Source organism: Callorhinus ursinus, unplaced genomic scaffold (assembly GCF_003265705.2).
Source record: "Callorhinus ursinus isolate GAN/ISIS: 27379988/994484 unplaced genomic scaffold, GSC_fseal_2.0 scaffold16, whole genome shotgun sequence".
NCBI lineage: Eukaryota > Metazoa > Chordata > Mammalia > Carnivora > Otariidae > Callorhinus > Callorhinus ursinus.
In genome coordinates, this window is record NW_027397078.1 from 13,108,317 (window position 1) to 13,128,912 (window position 20,596).

Below are 20,596 nucleotides of genomic sequence, written 5' to 3' on the forward strand. Positions count from 1 at the left end.
TATTTTTGACTTTTTGATAATAGCCATGCTATCAGGTGTGAGGTGATTTTGTGTTTTTGATTTCCGTTTTCACGATGATTAGTGATGTCAACTATCTTTTCATATACCTGTTGGGCATTTGTAGGTCTTTGGGAAAATGTCTATTTAAGTCCTTTGCCCATTTTTAATCAGATTGTTGCTATTGAGTTGCATAAATTCCTTTTATATTTTGGATATTAACTCCTCATATATATATGGTTTGCAAATATTTTCTCCCATTCCCTAGACTGCCTACTCACTGTGTTGATGGTTTTCTTTGCTGTGTAGCTTTAGTTTGATGTAGCCCCACTTGTTTTTGCATTTGCTGCTTTGCTTTTGGTGTTAGATTTAAAAAAAATCATTGTTAAGACCCATGTCAAGGAGTTTACCACCTGTCTTTTCTTCTAGAAATTTTCTGGTTTGAGGTCTAATGTTCCAAGTCTTTAATCCATTTTGAGTTAATTTTTGTCTGTGGTGTAAGATAGTCCATTTTCATTCTTTTCCATGTGGCTGTTCAACTTTTCCAGCACCATTTACTGAAGATTCTCTTCCTTTCCCTCTTTTCAGCAGGTCTGATATTTGAATATAGTTGCAATTCTGAATTAGTGGAGCAGATTGGCCTTCAAAAAAAACAACAACAGGGCACCTGGGTGGCTCAGTTGGTTAAGCGACTGCCTTCGGCTCAGGTCATGATCCTGGAGTCCTGGGATCGAGTCCCGCATCGGGCTCCCTGCTCAGCGGGCGTCTGCTTCTCCCTCTGACCTTCCCCCCTCTCATGTGCTCTCTCTCTCTCAAATAAATAAATAAAATCTTTAAAAAAAAAACCACCACAACAAAACCCCACAAAGGATAAACATTCCAATCGGGCTTCTGGGTGGAGAGTAATAGAAACAAACTGGTTAAGTTAAGGCAACAAGGATTTACTGGAAATTCAGAGTTGGTCTGAAGGCTGGTAATCCCAGTGGGGAAACATTCTTCCAATGATCCACAGCTAGTATCTTTCAATGGAGAAATGTACTTGGAGAAGACAATTTGTGTTTGCTGATGAGAAGTCTGAGTCTATAGTCACCATTGTCTGCAGATTGTCCTGATGATCCCTATCCCCACAGCTTTCCTTGTTTTTCTATTGCTTTCCATAATAGAGCTACTCACTAAGGTTACTACAAAAACTCTTTGGTTTTCAGGTTGAAAAACCTTTTTATCAGGCTACTGTTGGGCACATGCATATACTCTGGTCATGAATCTCCTAACCCCCATGATTCTACCCTTCCGCTCCTCCTGCCCCCCCTTTCCACGGCCTGTCTCAGCCATCCTTTCTTGCTAAGAGAAACTTGATTTACTTCTGGTATCATTGCTATGTGCTTCAGACAGACAGGGGTGAATTTAGGTTATTATAACACCAAATGACAATTTTATTACCCTTGCAACTAATTCTCCTAGTAATGGGCGTGTGATATAGCCCTGAAAGATGGCTCTGTCTTCTGGCCTATGTATCTGGAGCTGCTACAGCCCTTTTGAGGCCACAGGAAGTAGCCGACAAGCTGAGGATGTAAGGACAGAAAATTGGAAAGAAACTGTCTGTGATGCTCTCAATTCGCCATGGTATTGGAGTAGTAGGTTATCTTCCCTTCTGTTTCACATCATTAGACCGTCCCTAAAGTTCTAGAACATGCGATTGCCTTTGTATTGCAGATAATTTTGCTTTGTCAGTGCAATGGGTCTATCATGTTTTTTTCTTGTCCTCATCTCTCACTATTGATTTAGTTTTAGTGGTGGGTATGGGACCAATGCTAAGTTAGTAAGCATCCTTTCTTGGCATTTGTGATACTGAATACTGAGAAAGAAAATTGGTTCCTCTTTGGCCATGGATGTAAAATGTTGGATCAGTTGACTGCTGTGTTCTCTACCCTCTGATGGAAGCTGAGCTGATTTTTTTTTTCTTTTCCTTTTTTTTTTTTTTTTTTTTAAGAGAGGGAGAGAAGGGTGTAAGGGGCAGAGGGAGTGGGAGAGAGAGAATCTTAAGTAGGTTCCATGCCCAGTGCGGAGCCCGATGCAGGGCTCAATCCCACAGCCCTGAGATCATGACCTGAGCCGAACTCAAGAGTCAGATGCTTACCAACAGCCACCCAGGCGCCCCAAAGCTGAGCTGATTTTAGAAAGAATAGAGTTGGAGGATTAGAGAGGGAGGAGGAATATAGAGAAGAAAACAGATGTGAAGGAACGAAACTGAGCCAGTGTCCTATTGGCCTTTGGTTCTCTGATCCCAAGTGTTCGTGGAGTCCAAATGGTACACTGTACTTCGCTCAGCATAGTTATTCAACCCTTTCTTCTATCAGAGAATGGCCCGGGCTCTCCCCATTGATTTCCTATGGTTCTACAGAGGCTCTGGAGAGCATCCCTAAAGCTTCTCAAACGCCTCTGAAAAAGTCACTGAAGTAGCAGAGATGGGTTTTTTCTTCGTGAGGCATTTGAAGTCTCAGAAAAAGTATCTTCTCTTTCTCACTATCCCCAGCTGAGGAAAACTTAATTTCCTCTGTATTAAGTATAAGGTCTTCTAAAACCAAAGTTTTATCTCAGAACATTAGAATCAATGCAAAATAAAACATATAAACAAAAGGTATGTCAGAACAGTTCTCTTCAATTCGGGCTGTTGCAAACCTGCCCAGGACAATGGGCTTAGAAAACTTTGGCTGCAGTTTGAAATTGGTGTGTGTGTGTGTGTGTGTGTGTGTGTGTGTGTGTGTGTGTGTGTGTGACAATAAGGGGGAGAGGGAGAATTTCAGATGGCAGCAGAGGGGACTGGACAACAGGAGGAGGGGGGCCTGGGTTAATATGACATTATTATGCTGTCACACTTGAGGGAAACTAGACATGACTATTTACACAGTGAATAAAGGAGACTCTTTATTTTTTAAATTTTTTTTAAAGGAAGCTTTTTAAAACCCATGCTCTGCTATGGGAATTTTGTAAGGGAGGAGTTGTGACTATTTTGAGTTATTTCTGTCTCAACAGTCCCTGTCAGCAACAGCTAAGCAGGAAGGTACTTCCTAGGGATAAGTCCCTGCAATTAGATGTATTTCTGTTTGTCACTGCTTTTTCTTACCACCCAACCCCTCTGCTCTCAAGGTTATGGGAAATGGCTGAAAACGCATGAGCAAATCTATAGACTCTCCAGGAGTTCCAGCTCTTTCACAGCTCCTCCGTGCCTATCAGTGCATCATCTCCCCCCACATCAGCCCAGTCTGGTGTTAGCAGCCCACCTTGATTGCACCTCTGCGTTCTGTATGTCTCAGGTTGGATGGCAGAGGAATGGAGACGGGGGTGGTGTGAGGCATGACTTCTGTGGGTGCAGATGGCAGTGACATGCAGATGGCAGTAGCGGAGAGGTGACAATGGTGTTTCTAATTTACAATTAGAAACCTGGTTCCTCTGAGTTCTGCACTGCTGGCACTGACAGTGAGACAGATTAGAGTTATTTCTTCCAAATTACATGATACTTGACAAAACACCCTTTGCTACTGTTTGCTTATTGACTTGGTCATGTTTTTAAACTGAATAAAATTAAGAAGATTTCCACAATTATGGGTCTTAAATTAATATCGTTGTGTGCTTGGGATCTCAGAAATAATCCTTTTGGAGTGAACTCATGATGATCTTCCAAGAGAGGATACAGTGAAAAATATTTCCTGCTAGTGTATATTGAATTGCCATTGACTAAATTAAGCTCTGTATAGACAAAAACATAATCTTTATTTACTCTGATCCTGGGAGAGCAGGAAGTGATGAGGTTTTCAGCTCAAATATTTAATGAATTAAATTGTTCCTGCTTGCAGAAGGTGTGAGATGCCCCCAAGTCATAAGTTAACCCACTGTCTTGTTCTGCCTGAAGCAGCTGTCCTTACCCAAAAAATTTCAAGCAGGAGGGAACATGGGTTGACATTTTTAATTGCCTCCTGAGTCTGATTTCTATCTACATGCTTGCTTTATTATTTAGTTAAAAGTTATAATTATCCAGAATATCAAGCCCATCAGGGGCACCTGGGTGGCTCAGTTGGTTAAGCGTCTGCCCTCTGCGCGGATCATGACCTCAGGGTCCTGGGATCGAGTCCTGCATCGGGCTCCCTGCTCAGCGGGGAGCCTGCTTCTCCCTCTCCCTCTGCCTGCCGTGCCCTCTGCTTCTGCTCGCTCGCTCTCTCTCTTTCTGTGTCATGTAAGTAAATAAGATCTTTAAAAAAAAAAAAAGCCTATCAATAGTTGATTTATTTTTAACCTTTTATTTATTTATTTATTTTTTAAAGATTTTATTTATTTGACAGAGAGAGAGAGCACAAGTAGGCAAAGCGGCAGGCAGAGGGAGAGGGAGAAGCAGGCTCCTCGCCGAGCAGGGAGCCCGATGTGGAACTTGATCCCAGGACCCTGGGATCATGACCTGAGCCGAAAGCAGATGCTTAACCTACAGAGCGACCCAGGCGCCCCGTGTTTTTTAAGTTTTTAAAAAAGATTTATTTATTTTAGGAGACGGAATCTTAAGCAGACTCCCTGCTGAGCTCAGAGTCCTACATGGGGCTCGATCCCACAATCTTGAGATCATGCCCTGAGCCGAAATTGAGTCGGACGCTTAACCAACTGAGCTACCCAGGCGTCCCTCAATAGTTAGATTTATATACAAACTCTAAAGCCTCATAAATTGCACATATTATTCTTTTAACAAATATTATTGAGGATCTCTGATAGGCCTGGCAGGGTTCTAGATGCTGAGGAACAGTAATAAACAATATAAATAAGACCCCTCTTTGCATGGAGATAGCATTCTAGCAGAGTTCAAAGAGAAACAAATGATTGAAATGAGCTGCTTCATGGGAACTTGTTCTGGTGTCCTGGATTTCCCCATAAAGTCACAAACCTGACCGCTATAAATAATTCTGTCTGTTATGAAAGGCATTGCTATGCCATTTATTTAGGACTCATTAAATATATTTAGGGTATTTATAGCTGCTATAACATCAGATTTTCAATGGCTTAACACAATAAAAGTATGTGATAAGTTTAGCAGTCTAGTGCATTGTTTCTGGTTGATGGAGAGTGTCTTCCATGTTGGGATCCAGGGAACCAGGCTCTTTCCATCTTGCTCATCTCTTTCCATCTAACTAGAACCGCATCACTGGCAACTGTGCTGCCTGATTTGGAGAGCAATAGTAGGAGAGAGAAAATGTTTTCAGATTGTTGTCCACTAAGTGTAGTCCATGCACGGTACCCATTACTTTGACAATAAATGACAGATAAATTGACCATTCTGCAGACAAAGCTAGTCCAGAGTTTTGTCAACTGGCATGAAGACTGGGGAAATACATTCAGATGGAGCAGCTAACAAATGCACCAGCTCTTGGATCAAAATGAGCATGGTGGGAAGAGAGGTGTAGTAGGAAGGAGCCCAGGCATTCCAAGAACAGAGAAGAAAATGGCGGGCGGGGGGCATACTTAAAATCAGAGGTACTGGCAGGGCCATGTCTTGTAGGACCTCAGAGGGCAAGACGAGATTTTATTCCACATGCAATTAGAAGCCACTAGAGGATGCAAAGGGGAATGACCTGATCTAGTTTATGTTTTTGAAACATGCTTCTAGCTGTTGGGTGGAGAATAAATTGGAGGGGGCATGAGTAGAAAAATGGTGACCGGGTAGAGACAGTCACCAGGATGACAGTTGATAGTGGTTTGGCCTGGGCTGTTTGGGTGGCAACAGAGAAGAGGACAGTCTCAAGATTGAATGGCTAAAATCAACAGTAACTTCTGAGAGACATGAAGTCATGGGAAATTGGAGCAATGATTTCTATGGAGGTGATGCTGGTGGGTGGACTCTACCCCTCAATAATATCCTCCAGTAACACCCCACTCCTTTAGTGAGCAGCTTGTTAGGAGAAAATAACATGTAATTAGTCAGTAAACACTGGGCTAGTCCCTGTGGATATTCCAGTTAACAAAACCAGTACGGATTTTTATCTTTTTCAAAATATGTATGTCTGCTATAAAATAAATATAAATAAGATTTCACATAGGTTTCTACTACCACATTTTTTTTTAAAGATCTTATTTATTTGACAGAGAGATAGAGCCAGAAAGCCCAAGCAGAGGGAATGGTAGAGGGAGAGGGAGAAGCAGGCTCTGCACTGAGCAGGGAGCCTGATGTGGGACTCGATCCCAGGATCCTGAGATCATGACCTGAGCCGAAGGCAGACGCTTCACCATCTGAGCCACCCAGGCATCCCATCTACTACCACGTTTTTTTGTTCAAGTATTTATTTACCCAAGGGTCAGAAATAAAAGCAAATGAAGTCTTCACTGGAAAAGCTATAACAAAGGCTCCTAATTAGAATATGCATGCAAACAATTTATTAACTAAAATATGCATTTCCTTCTGTTTCCTTCATATTCCAGAATTCTTGGTCCTATTCTTTCTGGTTATCTTGAATTGTTAATATTTAAAACTTTGACATGTAAATAGAAAGTAGGCTTGGGTCCCCTGAGTGGCTCGGTTAGTTAAGCGTCCCACTCTTAGTGTCAGCTCATGTCATGATCTCAGAGTCATGAGATCGAGCTCCACGTTGGGCCCCACACTCAGTGCAGAGATTCTGCCTCGGTCTCTGTCCCTCTCTCTGCCCCTCCCCCACTCTAAAATAAATTTTTTTTTAAGATTTTATTTATTCATTTGAGACACAGAGATACAGAGAGAGAGAGAGAGAGAGAGAGAGCATGAGGAGGGGGAGAGGCAGAGGGAGAGGGAGAAGCAGGCTTCCCACTGAGCAGGGAGCCCGATGTGGGGCTCAATCCCAGGACCCTGAGATCATGACCTGAGCCGAAGGCAGATGCTTAACCATCTGAGCCACCCAGGTACCCCTAAAATAAATTAAAAAAAAAAAAAGTAGGCTTGACATTTTATCCCATCTCCAATCATGGAGATATCTAAAGATAAAATGTTGAACTGTTGGGATTGTTTTCAGGATTAAAACATAAATTTGAAGAGACCATTTTTATAAAAAATGTCTCTAGGTATTAATATAATTCATGGAAGCATTTACTGTGCTTCTAAGAGTGTTCGAATATATGAATATAAACTCCTAAGAGTATTAGTGCAAACATCGATTTGGGCACAACATGTAAGACACAGCTTGAAGTAAAGTATGGGCCTCATTTTGTTGTTCTTGGTGTCCTCCAGAACAGTATTCAAGAAGAGTATAATGGCAGCCACATCTGTAATTTTGAATTTTCTAGTAGCTACATTTTAAAAGTAAAAATTAACCAGTGAAATTGAATTCAAGAACATTTTATTTAACCCAGCATAAAAACATTTCTGTGTATAACCGATTCTAAAAATTATTCTTGAGATGTTTTTTATTCCTATTTCACATTAAGTCTGGAATTCAGTGTGTATTTGGACTTACATCTCAATTTAGACTGTAAATATTTCAAGTACTAAGAACTGCTATGAGATAAACTGAGGCATATTCAAATTTTTAAGTTTATATGAACAAAAATTGATTTGAATCTGGTAGCAGCCAATCTAGCAGATAGAAAAAAGCTCCGGCGAGTTGTCCAAAATGAGACTTAGAGGCAGAAGGGAACCAAGGAAGTTAGACTAGGGGAAAAAATCAGGTTGGTCACTGCAAGGCTACTTTCTTTTCTTTAGGGGATGGCAGGGGTCTATCAGGCAGATGACCTGACTAGCGCTGATCAGGCAGTTCGTGACTGATGGGTGTAAGATTCCATTTCTGTAAGAGCCAAAATCATAAATGAGTTTTGGTTTGGTGACGGGGGTCTTTCATATAAGCGATTTCAGTTTGGGCCTGTTGTCTTGCTTTCAGCAGAGCACGTGGCTACAGTGTTGGACAGCACATCCTTAGTATGGATCTTTATCAATTAAAAAAGACAAAACAGTTCCTGAATATAGGTTTTCTGTTAATTTTTTTAGAGTCACAGCTTATTGGCTCAATGTTCTGTACCAAGGCCCACATGCAAAAATCAAAGGGGTTTTCCTGCCATTGTTCCAACTTGAACCTCTAACTGCTTTTCTTGATGGCTACCAAAGTTGCTGATAATAGTTTAGAGTGCGAATAATGGCTCTTTGTTTAGTACTAATGCCAGTAAAGTGAGTACAATTCCTTTCAGTCATCGGGATGGATAATACAATTTAATATTTTGTAAAGATCTGTACATTTTAATATCCCTGAAAGATAGGTGTTCTGTTCAAATCAGGAAACTGGTTCATGCAGGCTTTCTGACTGAGCTCTATGTTGCTGTTTTATTAGGAGAAAAAACCAAGTATAAAAACACATTTGGTTTATTTATCCAATATTTATAGGGTACTACTTGGCTATTTTGGGGATAACATACATTTATCTGAATATACACTAGAATTTTTTTTTTTTAAGATTTTATTTATTTGACAGAGAGTGCGAAAGAGCACAAGTAGGGGGAGCAGCAGAGGGAGAGGAAGAAGCAGGCCCCCTTCCGAGCAGGGAGCATGATGCGGGACTCGATCCCAGGATCCTGGGATCATGACCTGAGCCGAAGGCAGATGCTTAACCGACTGAGCCATCCAGGCGCCCTATACACTAGAATTTTTAAGGAAAATAAATGTTTAGAAAGGGAAGAAAATTTTATGGAACTCTTAAGTGATAAAATATTGGGATATTCATCTTTTACATCAAAATATTTTGAGAAGTTACTGTAATTTTTGTTTGTGTCCTTTTTTTAAACATGTAATTTTTAATTAGAAATGACTTTTCTAGTGACCTCTAAAGTCATTGTTAAATTATCAGTGGTTAATAGGGTTTCATATAGCTTTGTTTAATTTCATAACAATAATAGACATAATATTTTTAGTGCAAAAATGATTAAGTTCTTTTTTAGAAAAAAAATCCCCTCTTAGTTTAATTAGTTGAAGTGAATATTAAACAAGCAGAAATTTTCAAAAGAAAGATTCTCCCTTTAAAATAAGACTCTTATGGAATATAGTTTATTCAGCCTTATAATATGCTTCTTGATTGGAATTTCCATAGCAAAATGAATAAAGGGAAATTGGTTATATCTTTAATTTGTCTCTGTAGCTTGCTTTTAAAACAGTCATTATTCTATAAGCTTTTACTTGTTTTCCCAAAATCGTTCTCAATATTACATATCTCAGTGAGAGATGGAACGATCTCTGACATTCGCCAAGTGGGTCTAATACTCAGGTTGTCCACGCTGGTAACTGCCGTTATCTATTGTTGTTTATTGGTGGCATCTGTTTTCTTTGGCAGTGTCCAGAGACCAGTCATTATTTTGAATACAACTCTTGTCCTGGCCATCTACATCCAATTGAATCGCCATCTCTGGAATTCATCTACTTCTGTCTATGCTGCCATTACCTGATTTCAGGTCCTCGTCAGTGTCTTGTAACCTTAGTGACTCTCCCCAATCACTCTGGCCTCCCTTCAACTCCTCTTCCATTCAGCATTCATTATATTCTTTCAAAATAATCCATCCGATGTTGAGGGTCTCCTTAAAATATTGTAAAATACTGCAATGGTTTTGCATCTATCCTAGAGGGTCCTGAACATAAAATCTTGTGATTGTTCTCTTTAGTTTCTACACTTCAGCCACATGGGCAATTTCTGAGTTCCTGTTAGGGATGAATGTTCTGTCTATCTCTGCTCTACCTTTCCCTGCTCCCTGCTACTGTTTTTGTCTACTCTTTTTTAGAAGTCCATTCCCCAAGGGTAGGTCATTTTTAAGTAATTAATTCCCAGCTTAGTTTTCTTTTTTTTAAGATTTTCTATTTATATATTTGACAGAGAGAGAGAGAGAGAGAGAGAGACAGCGAGAGAGGGAACACAAGCAGGGGGAGTGGGAGAGGGAGAAGCAGGCCTCTCGCTGAGCAGAGAGCCCGATGTGGGGCTTGATTCCAGGACCCTGGGACCATGACCCGAGCTGAAGGCAGATGCTTCATGACTGAGCCACCCAGGCGCCCCTAATTCCCAGCTTCTTATGTCAAGTGTTCCCTGTTCTATGCTCTCATGCCAGCAGGCACTTTATAATTTAGCAGTGCTACAGTTAAGTAATGACAATTATAATTAAGTTAGTTATTATGTTTCTTTTGGTTGTATGCAAGCTTCACTAATGCGGGGTCATGCCTGTGCGGTCGATTTGCCGTATTCTGAATGTTTATCACACCACCTTGCACAGTTACACATTCAATAAATATTTACTAAAGAAACAAATGAAATATATCTGAGATAACAATTATAATTTATTACATGTCCACAGCATGGTTATATAACATTTATCATCGCATCAGCGTGCAATTTACATGTAATTACCAAAGTGGGTAAACTAGGAGGAAATACATGTGAAACACCAAAAGCAGTTTTGCCACAGGTGAAAATTCCTTTCTGCTCTTCTAACAATTTAGAAATCTTTGTGAAAAAGTTTTAAAAGAGGCGGAGTAACATAAAGATCCCTGGCCGGGGAAGGAAGGGACTTGGGTTTTAATCTGGCAGCGGCACAAGCAACCTGTGTGGTCATGAAGTCACATTCATTGTCTGGAATTCGCCTCATTTAACAAGGACAGGGGTTAAAGGAGGTTGCAAATGCTCAGCCAACAGGCAGTGTAAATGTGCCTTCAAGCTGGGAGTAAACCAAGCCGTGGTGGTGACTTCGGGGACCTCTAGAGCACCAAGTTGGTCCAGTGTCATTCCAAATCCACCCACTAGCAAAAAAAAAAAAAAAAAAAAAAGGACAGCACAATTAAAACCCATTTGAGGGCCAGTTTGGAACTTCTAGCTGCCAGTTTATCACTGAAATGGTTCCTTCAGCCACTATGAGCATACAACTTTTTCATGCATGACAGTTTTAAGAATAGGACTCATGAGAGCTTGCCCAAGTAGATATTGCCCCATTTCCAGGTGACAGTGAAGTAGTGGAAAAGGAGAAACAGGCCCACAAACCTAACTTTGACATGGCACTTACAACTTCTGGACTTTGGTCTTCTCATCTGCAAACTGAGAAAACAGTACAGGTACCATGTCATCCATTATGTCTTTTTACAAGACACTTGCTTGTATCGATTTGGCTCACTTCGGCAAATATTTCTTGCATTTAACTCTTGGCAATGGCGAGAAACAAGAGACCCAGGCCCCTTTCACTAGTGCTCAAGATACTTGGGGGAAAACAAATGTAAAATAGTAAGATCAAATCGTAGCAAAAACTTGTACAACTGGAGTATAATGGAAGTGTTAAAGAGGAAGAGTCAAATTTGTCTGACTAGGAAAATCCTAGACTTTTTTTTCAAAATATAAGCTAATATACAAAAAACATACATAAAACTTAAATGTATAATTTAACCATGACCCTAAGAAATAGGGCATTACCCAGGTGTCTTTTCCCATGCATAAACCCCTATAGCCTTGATTCTGCCTTTTATATTAACCATATACTTACTTTTAAAATAATTTCAGGACCAAATGATATATGTCTAAATCATATAGTATACTTTTGTATGTTTTCTTAATTCATATAATTGGAATCTTTATATCAACGCTATGTTGGCAAGACTCATCCATGTTATTATATGTAGCTATAGTTTTTTGATTTTCAGTACAGTATAATAATCACTTTCATATGATGTTTGTTTATCCACTCTACTCTTGCTGCCCATTTGGATTGTTTCCAGTTTCTGGCTATTATTATTCTTTAGGAGTTTTTCTAAGTATACACATTGCAGTGGAAATGTTGGGCCCAGATACTTTCTTATCTTGAGCCTAACAAAGACAAAAACTTTCCTTGTGAATTTCTAGTGAGAAATGACAGCGATACATCTTTTCTTTTTGTAATCTGCATGTTTATCGTTGCAAATTGCATAAATTGTGAAAGCTTTCTCACATGTTGTGCATGTATTTTTGCTTTCTTAATTATGCTTCTCAAAAAGTTATTTTTTAAGGTTAATAAAGTCCATTTTAGCAATTTTGATGAAGGCCAGTTTTTAATATTTTTATTTTATTGTTAATGCTTTTGGTGTCCTATCAAAGAAATCTGTGCCAGCTAAAAGGCCATGAAGATATTCTCGTTTTTTCATTTAGGTATTATATAGTTTTAGCCTTTACATTTATTATCTGATCCATGTGGGCTTTGTGTGTGTGTGGTTTAAGTTAGTTACTGAGTTTTTGTTGTTGTTTTTGCATGTTTGTTTACATAACAGCTGTCCTAATATCATGTCAAAAAAGACTACCTTTTCTCTGTTATATTATGTTTGATCTTTGTCAAAAATCAATTGGCTCTAAATATGTCTGATTCAATAGCTTCTGGTGTTCCATTGATTTGTACGTGTAATCACACTTTCTTGATTAATACAGCATATTCAAATATTTTAACTTTTCCAACTGCTTAGTTTTTAAAGTTGTTTGGATCTTTTTCATTTTTATATAAGTTTTAGTTTCACCTTATCAATTTCCACAAAATAATGTTTGTTGATGTTGTGACTGGGATACATTGAATATATAGGTCAAACGGGGAGAATAAGCATTTTAGGAATATTATCTCCCTGTCTCAGAACATGGTGTATTTCTCAATCTCCCTACATCTTAGATTTCTCTCAGCATTGTGTTGTACTTTCCACTTTAGAGACATTGCATGTTCTTCATAATTTTTTAGAAGTGTTTTAGAATTTGGAGGCTATTATGAAGAGCATTTTTAATTTAATTTTAAGCTCTTTGTTGCTAAAATACAGAAATGGAATGGATTTTTATACATTGACCTTCTATTTAGTGACTTTGGTAAATTCACTTATATTTTCTACCATTTCTCTTGTAGATTTCTTAGGATCTTCTTTAAGGCAATCATGTCATTAATGTGTAAGAAAAGCTTTTGTTCTTTTTTCAGTCCTTAAGCCTTTTCTTCCTTCCTCCCTTTCTTCCTTCCTCTCTCTCTCTCTCTCCCTCCTTCTCTGTCTCTTTCTTTTTTTAATATTTATTTATTTGTGGGGGGGCAGAGGGAGAGAATCTTGAAGCAGGCACGAGGAGCCTGACCCTGGGCTCGCTCTCATGACTCATGAGGTCATGACTTGAGCTCATGACCTGAGCCGAAACCAAGAGTCGGATGCTTAACTGACTGAGCCACCCAGATACCCTAGACTCATCTTTCTTTTTTGTCTTACTGATGAGGACCTCAGCTATAAAATTGAATAGAAAAGTTGAGTTTGGATATTCTTATTTCTAATCTTAGGGGAAACTTTCAATTTTTCACTATTAATTAGTCATTACTGTATTTCTTCCCAATTCCCACGTCACAATTGTCATTTGACAGATTACTTCATAAATTTAATAACCTTATATAAGTGTAATTTCCTTTCCCTGTCCCAACCTTTATAAAATTTCTGTCCCTATTAGTTCATTATGTTTACAAAAATACTTTTTCTTCCACTTCTAACATCTGTACCATTTGGGGTTTGGATTCTACTTACTATTTTTATCTTAATTGTAGAGAACAGTTTTCTTGATAACATTTATGTATTTCTGTGCATCTGGTCCACTTATAATATCTAATAATATATAATAGAGAACTCATTCCATTATCTTCAGCTGAAACATATTGGCTCTTGTTCCAGTAGGCAGTCCAGTAGGCTGCTCCCTTTAAACCTGTGGGCAAATGGTTTTCCACTTACTTACTGTGCATCTCTGGAAAGCCAAAGGTGTTTACCAAGATGCTCTAACATCTGGGGACTTAAAGTTCCATGTTCAGTTTACTCTGAAGATCTTGTCACAGCTTGGATTATAAGACAAAGATAAACATTAATAAATGATTATACAAATGTGCTCAACTGATTTTTGACAAAAGGTGCAAAACCAATCTAATGGAGGAAAGATAACCTTTTTAAAAAAATGATTCTTGGAGCAATTGGAAATTCATAAACGAAAAAGAAAAGGAGAGAATCTCTACCTAGATGTTAAAATTTACACAAAAATCAGTAGATCACCAACTTTAATGTCAAATCCCAAATTATAAAGCCGTTGATTAAAAAAAAACGGGGGGAGAAAATCATCGGGATCTGTGCGGAGGCAGAGTTCTAGACCTGACACAAAAAGCATGGTTTGATAAATTGCACCTCATCAAAATTTTAAAGTTGTGTTCTGAGAGAAACCCTGTTGAGAGTATAAAAAGACTGGGAGAAAAAAATAATTACAAACCACATATCTGGAATATATAAAGAACTCTTGAGAAACTTAACAGTGAAAAATCAGACAATGCAATTAAAAAACAGTCAAATCTAAACAGATATTTCACTGAATGAGATCTATAAATGGCAAATAAGCACATGGAAATATATTTTACCATGTTATTCATTAGGGAAGTATAAATTAAAGCCATAATGAGATCTCACTATATACCTACAAGAACTAAAATCACTAAAATAAAAAAATTGTGTCAGCACCTAATGCTGGTGATGATGTGAAAAAACCCAGACCACTCCTGCATTGCTAGTAGGAATGCAAAATAGTACAACCTCTCTGAAAAACAGTTTGGTAGTTTCTTAAAAACTAAAAATGCAATTACCATAGAGTCCAGTAATTGCACCCTTGGGCACTTATCCTTGATAACTGAAATGTATGTTCACACAAATACCTGTACATGCATGTTCCATAGCAGCTTTATTTGTAGTAGCTGAAAGGTAAAAACAATCCACTGTCCTTGGCAGGCGAATGGGTAAACAAATGATGATAAATCCACACCATGTTATTACTACTCAGGAATAAAAAGAATGAGCTATTAATACATGCAACAATATGGATAAATATCAAGGAAATTATGCTGAGTGTAAAAATCCAATTCCAAACAATTACCATACTGTATAATTTCACTTACATAACATTTTTGAAAATAAAGAATTTTATTTTTTTTAAGATTTTATTTATATTTGACAGAGAGAGTACAAGTAGGAGGAGCAGGGAGCCTAAAGTGGGGCTTGATCCCAGGACCCTGAGATCATGACCTGAGCCGAAGTCAGATATTTCACTGAGAGCCACCCAGGCACCCCAGAAAATAAAGAGTTTTAGAAATGAACTGATTAGCTGTCAGGGGTCAGGAATTGTGGGGTTGGGGGTGGGAAGGACACCCCACATGGGTGTAGTTATGAAAGGGCAACACAAACCTGCAAGTGAAACAGTAAATCTGAATAATAAGCTTGTTGAATTATATCAGTGTAAATGCCTGGTTATAATAATGCACTATAGTTTTGCAAGATGTTACTATTGAGAAAAAACTGGTAAAGGATTATCTAGCTCTCTCTATTTCTACAACTGCATGCCAATCTGTAATTTCTCAAAAGTTCAATTAAAAAGTATTCTAGGGTTGACAAATTGTGTAGTGAAGGAAAGAGGAGTGTATATTAGCTTTTATCATTGCTCATGGTATGGAACTAAAAGCACACTGTAAGAAAGGGGATTAAGAGTACTCTGTTGAGGTATGAATTTTGCTTTTTGGCATGGAGAAGATAATAACTAAAAACAAGCAAAAAATAAAGTGAGTTTCCATGATAAAAGTAATGTATATTATATGATCTCAGGGATGTGAAGTGCAAATGTTTGTATGTACTCACAAATGAATAGTATATGAGACAATGGTTACACATACATAGACACAGAATTCTCAAAAAGATCACAATAAGCAAATTCATTCCAAAAAAATAATACCTAAGGTTAACTAAACTTAGAATGTCTACAGTCAAGTAGAACTAGGAAAGAATTCACCAAATTTCACACAATGGATTATTATGATCAGTGTCCTAAAGGACATAAAGGATATTTTCTCCTGGAGAATGAACTTGGAGAATGGAAGATTGGTTAAATTGCACATAGGCTACGTAAGAATTGGAGAGAGGAATAGTTTAAGAAGTTAAATTATGTAGTTATTATATGAAATTCTATACATGTCTATCAGTCCTCCAAGCTGAAGGCTAAAGAGACTCACTTATTTTAAATATAACTAATTAATGTTTATGTCTAGTATATGAAGAGATTCCCATGCAGATTTTTGTCCCCAAACTTTTGCTTTAGCTTTTAGAACTCCTGATGATTCATTTTCTGTATTGTTCCTGATTTGCATGGCATATACTCTTGGCCAACTTTTAAAAGGAAGACTTCAGGGGCTCACGGGAGTCACAGTCGGTTGAGTGACTGACTCTTGGTTTGGGCTCAGGTTGTGATCTTGGGGTTGTGGGGTCCAGCTCTGTGTTGGGCTCCTCACTCAGCAGGGAGTCCCTTGAGACTTTCCCTCTCCCTTGGACCCTCCACCCCGTGGTTACTCTCTCTCTCTCTCAAATAAATAAATAAATCTTTTTTAAAAAATTAAAAGGAAGACTTCATTATCTGAACAGAGGCAACATGAAGCTCAGTTAAAGCATGTCCTAATTCTGTTCCAGGGGAAGTAAAATTTTACTTCTAATTGTTAAAAGTTGTTCTGGTAAAAGGAGGAATAAAACATGTAGCCCTATAAGCCCAGAAACCCATGTTACTGGTATTTGGAGAACATAAAATCATTAACTAGTTGAAGTTGTGTGTGTCATAATTACAATGTGAAAGAACTAGTGTTATGTCATTTTCTTGAAAGTTCTCTCCATTAAAATGAATCCAACTTTTTTTTTTTTCTAAAAAGTATACTAGGACACTATTTCCTAAACTGTTCCCTGGAATTGTAGCTGAGTAATTTAATTCAATATGTGTCTGGAGTCTGAGTCTGCTACCTGACAAATGTTTCTCCTATTGTAAGAAGGTAATGAATATAAAAATTATATATTTAATTGTTGCAAATACCTTACATTTGTTTGAAAATATATAGGTCTCCAAATTTCTCCTGAAAAGGTTTAAGCTTGTACAATTCAATACATCTGTTTATTCATATTTTAAAATAATATGTCTTTTGATTATTTCAATTTTTTTCAATTTTCTAAATTTCAGCATCTTTTCAATATCCTTGTTTTAAAAATATCCTTATTTTAAAATCTGTACTCGTATTCCACAAGATGAAATATATATGGTACAGTCCTTTTACAAAATATTATGAGAGATGGAAGCAATTTCTTTAAACAGGCAGAAATTCTTTCACATAGAATGTTGGAATATTTTGCTGGGTAAGCAATTCTTTCGTACAAGCAGGAGAAAAATATTGGACACCTTATAAAGGAATGTTCTGTACCATTGAACCAAAAAGACTCCATGTGAAGATGAAAGACACTGTGTGGAGTCACTGTGTGCACTCATTATGTTACTTGTGTTTCAGGAAAACGGTGACATAGACAACAATAAACATGAGTTAACAATAAAAGTCCAACCATGAAAGCAGAGGGATGACCCATAGGTGAGCCAGATACTAGCCAAATACTCAAACATATTATATATAAACTATTCACAAAAATTCCAAAGGCTTTATACTTGTACTTCCTGTAGAGCCATTTATCATAAAATGGAATTGGGGCAGGACACCTTAGACAACAAGATAAACTTTTCACACACAATTTTTGTTTGTAAATTTTATTTTGCACGTTATTTGCTCAACATACTTTGGCATTTCTGGAATGATATAGTTAACATAAAGGAGATGCTCTGAGAATAAACTTAACCTATTTTTGGCCATCTCATAAAACAATAACAATGTTTATTTACTTACTGAGTCTAATATTTTAAAAAGAATCCATTTTATTAGGCTTAAAAATATCTGTTAGGAAACTAATTGTGCAAATTAGCTTTGAAGTGAGAATATTTTGGCAGATGGATATTTATTATAAAAGTTATTAATATAAAAACAGTATAAATATATGATTTAGAGGGGCACCTGGGTGGCTTAGTCAGGTAGGTGTCTGACTCTTGATTTCTGCTCAGGTCATGACCTCAGGGTCATAAGATCGAGACCTGCGTCGGGCTCTGCGGGGTGGGGGGGTGGGGATGGAGAAGAGATAGGATTTAGATACTCATATTTAAACGTGGAAGAAAGTAATATTCAAACTATATAATTTAGAAATTATTCTTATAGGTATGTTTGACATTATTTATTTACTTATTTAATTTTCAAGCTTTAAAAAGAAAGTTTTACTTATTTAAGTAATCTCTACACCCAACGTGGGGCTTGAACTCACGACCGACCCCAAGATCAAGTTTCACATGCTTTTCCGGCTGAGCCAGCCAGGTGCCCCTGTTTGACATGTTTTTTAACTTTGTAGAGATTCATTTTGCTTAATTAGAAGTTCAAAGTGGGTTTTGTTGTGTGTGTGTGTGTGTGTGTGTGTGTGTGTGGTAAAAAACACAACATTATGATTGTTGAGCATTTAGCTAAGTTACTTCATGGTATTGCTGCCTCAGCATCCATTCTCTTTGGCCAAGTGGCCTTCGGGAACCTTAAACTGACCCTAAACCCCTCTTGCAGGTGCATGCCCTAGGTAGCTGCTGGCTGAGTCAAAGGAAGTGGAAGTTCTTAATACATTGACTTTCCCAACAGTCCTTGTGAGCAATAGTCTCCCCTGCCTCCAAGTGTCTTCCTCTTATGTGGCCCATGTACAAGATTCCCGTGGGGCTTTCCAAAACCAGGCTCCTGTGGTTTGAGTTGGCCAGTCCAGCCTTAGCTGAGAATCCTCCAAGCTCTCCACCCATGAACCCATACTTTAGGCCTGTGCCCCATTCACGTCCAGTGTATCTCTGTCTACAGTCTGCCTTGACCACCTTGTGTGGCCTTTGGAGTGTGACAGTTCCTTCCTGCAGGACCTGTGAGGACTAAAGTTCTCTTTCAATTCTTGTAGTCTCTTGTTAAACCACAGCTCACCATCTGGCACCCTGTGCTCCAGATAATAATTGTAAATTTGACAAATTCATAACATCCATCTTAACCATTTTCAAGTATACAGTTCAGTAGTGTTAAGTATATTTACATTGTTGTGCAACAGATCTCTAGAATTTTTCATCTTTTAAAACTGAAACTCTACATCCATTAAACATTAATTCTCTTCCTCTAGTCCTTGGCAGAGACCTTTCTACTTTGTTTCTATGATTTGACTACTTTAGATACTTCATATGAGTGGATTCATATAGTATATGTCCTTTTGTGACTGGCTTATTTCACTTAGTATAATGTCCTTGTGGTTCACTCATGTAGCGTAGGACAGGATTTTCCTCTTTTTTGAGGCTACATAATATTCCATTGTATGCATATACTGCATTATCTTTATTCATTCACCCCTTGATGGACATGTGGGTTGCTTCTACCTCTTTGTCATTGTGAATCATGGTGCAATGAAATGGGTGTGCAAATATCCCTTTGAAATCCTCCTTCAAATTCTTTTGGATATATACCCAGAAGTAGGATTGTTGGTTTATATGGTAATTCTAGTTTTAATTTTCTGAGGGGCCTCAGTTTTTTTCATAAAGGCTGCACCATTTTACATTCTTAATATTAGTGCACAAGAGTCCCAATTTTTCTACATCTTTGCCAACATTTGTTATTGTCTCTTTCGATAGTGGCCATCCTCATGGGTGTGAGGTGATAGCTCACTGTGGTTTTGATTTTCATTGCTCATAGGATTAGTCATTTTGAACATCTTTTCATATGCTCTCTGGCCATGTGTGCATCATCTTTGGAGAAATGTCTTAAAGTTTTTTGTCCATTGTTTAATCAGGTTATTTAATTTTTGGTTATTGAGTTGTAGGAGTTCCTTATACACTGTGGTTCTTAACCCCTTATCAGATAAATGATTTGGAAATATTTTCTCCCATTCTGTGGGGTGCCTTTTTATTTTGTTGCATCTTTTCTTTTATGTACAGAAGTTTTTAAATTCGATGTAGTCTCATTTTTTCTATTTTTACCTCTGTTTTCTGTGCTTGGTGTCATAGCCAAGAAATCTTCACCATCTTCAATGTTGTGAAGTATTGGGTCTTATGTTTAGGCCTTAAATCCATTGGCGTTAATTTTTGTATATGGTGTAAGATAAGGGTCTACCTTCATTGTTTTTGCATGTGGATATCCAGTTTTCCTAGCACCATTTGCTCTTCTCCATTGGGTAGTCTCAGCACCCTTGTTAAAGATCATTTGACCATATGCACAAGGTCTCTCAATTCTGTTCCAGTTGTCTAGATGTCTCTTCATGCCAGTAGCACACCATCTTGGTTCCTGTTCCTTTGTCTTGAAAACAGGAAGTGTGAGGCCTCAATCTTCTTTTTTTTTTTTAAAGTCCATCTGTGGAACTGCAGATTCTGGTGCTAGTGGGCTGATTTCCTTTCTTAGAGGTCCCCAACCTTTTTCACATTCCTGCCAGCATTTAGATTCAGGCAAGACAAACTAGTCCTTTAGGCAGCTCCTGGGGAAGTCAGAAGAGTGAATGTTGGCTATATGTTTCACTCTTCTCTTTTCCTCCCCAGTGAGAAGTTGGGGACTGAATTTTTTCCCAATCATACTGTGCTGTCCTGTGGAGAGGGCTTATGGAGAGTTAATGCCACAAATTTTTCGTAGTGGACTCAATATGGTTCCTCTGGTCTATGTCTCACCTGAGATATAGGAACCTCTGAACCGGTTT